The 5,276-nt window shown below is 45.0% G+C and overlaps 1 pseudogene; it reads right to left on the bottom strand.

Moving 5' to 3' along the window:
- Window positions 1–2,807: 2,807 nt before the first annotated feature.
- On the bottom strand, window positions 2,808–3,607 carry LOC122120794 (annotated as a pseudogene).
- Between the last annotated feature and the right edge of the window lie 1,669 nt (window positions 3,608–5,276).

Here is a 5,276-nt window from a genome sequence, read left to right as displayed (position 1 = left end):
CTCAGAGGCGGTTCTTCCCCAGGGCTCATGTTCCAGTGAAGCAGGTTGGCAACCAGCTGCCTCTACTTCCCATTTCCTTGTGTTAAAGTCATGCAGACATAGAGGCTTTGAGAGCTACAAGGTACAAGAGGGCTGCTTGTTTGTTTAAAGGTGCTGAATATTTGGTGGTTCTGGTTAGTCCAACATCCAAAGGCTTGAGAAAGAGACATTTCCCTGACCCTCTTTTTGCTCATAGCCCGGGAAGTGCCCCAGAAAAGCGACTCTGCCATCCCTGATGAGATAAACCAGACAAAGGCCAGTCCCTGCAGCCAGATAAAAGCCTCATTTATTTTTAAAGTTTACTGTTACAGGAAGACCTAGAGTAAATCTCAGATCCCATACATTTTTGTTCTTTATTCTACAGTCCTTGTAGTCCCTACTACACAGCTAAGGAACTTAGTACAAAATGCTCCAGCAGACCTTGCTCACCTCAACCCAAATGTATTTACAAACTGCCTTGAAACTTCCATTTGGTCTGATTTTCCACTCTTATTTGCTGCATGCACCCCACACATCTCTTTGCACCTCACAGAAACTATTGCTTTCTTGCCAGAGTAATCAGGTGAAGAATGTTCTAGCACCTGTCCATTCCAGCAGACCTGACTGCTGCTTCCTGTTCTTTTAGGCTCCAGAAAACTGGAAGCCTCCTTTAAAACCACAAAGCCAGCAGAGAAACACTCTGAGTAGCTACACCATGGAGTGCCCAGCTTTTTCCTATCAGTGCAATTCGAATTTCTGTGGTCCAAAGTCAAAACACATCACAGAGTCACAGTCAGGCACCAGTGCCTCATGTCAATAATTCTATTGACACAGGAGGCTGAGATCTGAAGGACTGAGGTCCATTCACAGCCTGATGGGGCAGAAAGTCTATGAGACTTCATCTACAATTAACCAGCAAAAGACTTGAACTGGAAATATGACTCAAGTGGTAGAGTATTGTTCAGACCCCAGTACTGGGGGAAGGGGGTATAGGGAGGGAAAAGCAGAGATTTCCTCTACATGCAGGTTACTCTCCTGGCAATTTCCTGTCTAAATGCACCTGTCATGTTTATCTAATAGCTTTGCACATAACAAAAAAGGAAGCTATCAGGTGAAAAAGTTCTACTCTACATTTTAACAATACTGCATTAGAGCCACTACTGAAGATTCAGGGTACATTTTACAAAAAGCCCGCAAGGAGTTCTGGAAGGAGCCAAGAGTAACACACAGAACAGCTATCTATTTGCCATTCCTTCTCTGTATGTGTGTCTGTTTCATCTTCTGAGAGGTTTTGTGACAAGCATCCCTCCCCACAGCTCCACAGAGTGAGATCTGTCCCACAAAGTGCAGTCCTTTCTGTGGTCAGCTGGACATGTCAGCACTCAGTGCTGCCTAATATCCCACACTGCTTTCAACACCAACCACTCAAAGACATCTATTTGCTTTATGTGCCTCCACACAGCTTAGCACAGCACTGATCACTCAGTAGAAAGTCTACTATCTACTGAATAAATACAATCAAACAACGCATTAATCAATTAATAGTAAAGCCTGACTTTAGAAGGGACATTGTATTCTACATACTAATGAAGACTGAGACATCATCCCACTGAGTCAGACCCACTGATGAGAAGGCTTCCAGAAAACACAGCCGCACTGCAGAGGGAAGGAGGAAGTGCTTGCTCCCTGAACCAGCTCTGATCTCTCCAAGTGGAGGAACAGATGTGGAGTGTGACATCTCAGGAATACAACTCAGGCCACTCTGCTCCAGGTGCAGGCAGTTGGTTCCAGACTCCTGACCCAGCTTTTCTAATGCAAAGAGAATTAAAGGTACAAAGCAGGAGGCAAGAGGAGCTGCTCCTGCCAGGTCAAGCCCAGCCTCCATTACTGACAGCAGCATTAGCTCAGTTTACAATAGCAGTGCCCACACGGTACTGGCAGAGCTACCAGTCTCCTTAGACAAGGCGCTATTATCACAGTGACACTGAAGATTGCCTAATAACAGGGGACACGTCCCTACACTCTTTGGCTTCCATAGCTTTAATGATATCTTCTGTGAATTCTTTTTTTTTTTTTTTGTAATTCTGAAAGGCAAATATAGCTTTTAATAAAAGATAAAAGACATAGGTAGTTTAAGTTCAAAAGCTGGCCTGCATCAAAGTGTACAATGTCACCAACTAACATTCTCTAGAATACACAGAAATCAAAATGTTTTGACCTGAGAATAAACCTATAAACATTATCAACAAGTTTTGGTTGAAAACTTAAGCTTACTATTTGTAGTTGAAGAAAGTGGGTGTATTTCTTCACATTTATACACTCTTGAATTATGATTGACAATGTAATTAGATATTGATTATCTCATCTTGGTGGTGCACTGTGACTCACAAATATTATTAGATATTGATAATGTGATCTGGGGAGAGGCAGTTCAGATTAAATTATAGAAAATTTTCCTAAACAACATTATTACTCTTCTCTTCATTGGTTCTCCACTAGAGGCCCAATATGAACAGTCACTAAGACTCGGAGGGTCTGCTCTGCTTACTTGGTGGAGAGCTGAGAGCTATTCACATCCCCAGGCCACAGAGTTCTCCATATCCTCTCTACAGGAGGGGTGAGAAGTGAGGCCAGTCTGGATCAGCTGAGAAGCTGTGGGTGGATGTCTGCAGCCCCCAGTGACCACTGCCTGGGGGGCTGGGTGGGGAGGGGGTCCGGGGTCGCTGGCCAGCTGGCCACCGCTCATCTCCATCAGCCTTTTGATGAGTCCCTGTCCCATGAAGCACCTATTACTCAATTATCTGTCCATTCAACTCAATCGCTATAAAGACACGATACACAAGTACCATGGAGTGTCTCTGGAGTGCTTCTTCTTCCAGGGTAATAATATAAATTTGCTCATCCAGGTCTTCAAGAATGGTTGGCTTCACCAGCAACTGCTGGTGAACATGCGGGACAGACCGACCGGTGTGCACAAGAGAAGTAACAAACATCCCATCAATGATATACAGGAATATAAATAGGGTAGGTAGAACTCCCAGAGATCGTACAAGGACTCCATGCTGGCCGCGTCCTGGTCGAGGAGCGCCAATGCCACCCACACCATCCCCAGGGTCAGCAGCGCCAGCAGCAGCAGCATGACCAGGGTCTCCAGAACACGGGCTCGGATCCCCTTCTTCAGGCCAGCAAAACCTTCTGATTCCAGAAAGAAAAAAGCAAAGGGCATCAACACAAATAAACAAAGGTTGGAAAAGAGCGAAGCAAGATTCCACAGGCCATGAATCAGGGAGCCGTTAAGCCACTGAATATAGTAGTTTTGAGGAAAAGAAAGCAGGATCTCATTGCTGATGATTGAGAAGGGTAACAGCAAAACAGTTCCAGCTGAAACGGCTAGGGTGAAGGTGCTCAGAAACGATGAGATCCTGTTGACTATGGCATCTTCGTCTTCTTGTTCATCTGATTTTCTCTTGTATCTGGTGATGATGAAGTAGGAAACAATGTACAGAATGGCAAAAATAAGGAAACATATCCTGGACTCCCGCACTTGGCTGTGGAAGTGCTGCTCCCGCGCCGACACCTGGTCCTGCCCTTGCCATCCTCCTTCATGCCCGACGCCATGTCCGCGCGCCCCGCCTCACCATCGCCCGCCCGCGCCGGAGCCTTGGCGTCCACCGCCGCGCAGGTGCCGCCTTGCCGGTGGCAGAGCCGGCGACTCCGGTGCCGCCTCCGCAGCGGTGGGCAAAGCCGCAGGAGGGCCGGGCGGAGGGCGGGCGCCGGCCGGGGCGGGGCCGGGGCGGAGACCGCGCGTCACTCGAGGGCGCTGCGCCGTCCTCTTCTGTGAATTCTTAAGCTGATGAGCATACAAGTCACATGAAGAAAAGCTATGAGTTATGTACATAAAACTCATCTTAGAAGGCCCTGGATGCAACGGCTGCTGGTCAACAAGCTTGTCACTGTTCAACTGAGCAGCTTCAGAGTCACCTTCTCACCTATATGAACTGGAGTTTCAAATGGCAGTCTGACTGTGATTTGACCGATGGGAGGGGAGAAGGGGAGACTGAGGCCCCTTCACTCCAAACCACACCAGAGAATGGCATTCATTGCCAGCCTAACTTATCATGGGTAGATTGGAGGAGAACCTTACAAGGGAACAGGAGAAAAAAAAAAAAAAACCACAAAAATCCCTTCCATGTGCACACACAAGCTAAAAGTCAAAGGATGTATTCATAAATATTCCCATCTCAACATCTTTCATCCTAATCTCTCAGGCTATTGAAACACATTGGGGTTGAACATACAATTCTCATGCCTTCAAAAATTCCCTCAAGAAAATAGCTGTACATTTACTACATATTGATTGATCCATAGATAGATTGGTATTTCCCACAACCTCATCTTTGGAAAAATCTGTGCTGGGAAAAAGGCACAATAGAATAAAGATACAATAAAACAGAATTGTCAAAATAAAAATTCCAAAGAAGAACTACAACAGAAAAGAAACCTCTCAAAATGTATAAACAAAGAGATAAAAGCACAGACCATATGAAAGAATAGAGGATAAACAAACCAATGCAGAAGTACAATATCCAACATACTCTTCCCTATTCCTATCCAAGCGATTATTAAGCCCACATAACTGCCTAAGCCAGGGAATGAAGCTATAGGCTGTATTAAGCCAATCAAACTCTCTTAAGAATTAAATTTATTATTTTTTAATAGGTTCTAAGCCAGGCACTGGTGGCTCATGTCTATAATCCTAGCTACTCAGGAGACTGAGACCTGAAGATCACAGTTTGAAACCACCATAGGCAGAAAAAAGTCCATGAGGCTTTTATCTCCAATTAACTACTAGAAAACTAGGAGTAGAACTGTGATTCAAAATGGTAGAGTACTAGCCATCAGCAAAAGAGCTCCAGGACAGTGCCCAGGCCTTGAGATCAAGCCCCATGACCAACAACAAACAAAAAAAAAAGGCTTACCAAGCGCCTAAAACAAAAGCTTATATAAATGCTCTCAGGTATAAATACACTGGCTCTATGTGAGAGAAAAGGGAAAAACATGGAAAAGGAGAACTAGAGAGGAGATCCCCAACTTTCTAGCCGTGACATAGACCTGTTATTGTCACTTAGACTAGTAGATAAGTCCAACGTCTTTAAATTTTAAGGGGATTTTTAAGTTTACTTGAGTGGCCTCTGTTCTCTGTAACTAAGGTATCAGGTGTTTATTGCCTGGAACTGTATAGTAACCAGCAACACGGG

The sequence above is a fragment of the Dipodomys spectabilis genome, unplaced genomic scaffold, assembly GCF_019054845.1.
Source record: "Dipodomys spectabilis isolate Male_0828 unplaced genomic scaffold, ASM1905484v1 ptg000178l, whole genome shotgun sequence".
Lineage (NCBI taxonomy): Eukaryota > Metazoa > Chordata > Mammalia > Rodentia > Heteromyidae > Dipodomys > Dipodomys spectabilis.
This window is presented reverse-complemented; position numbering and strand designations above follow the sequence as displayed.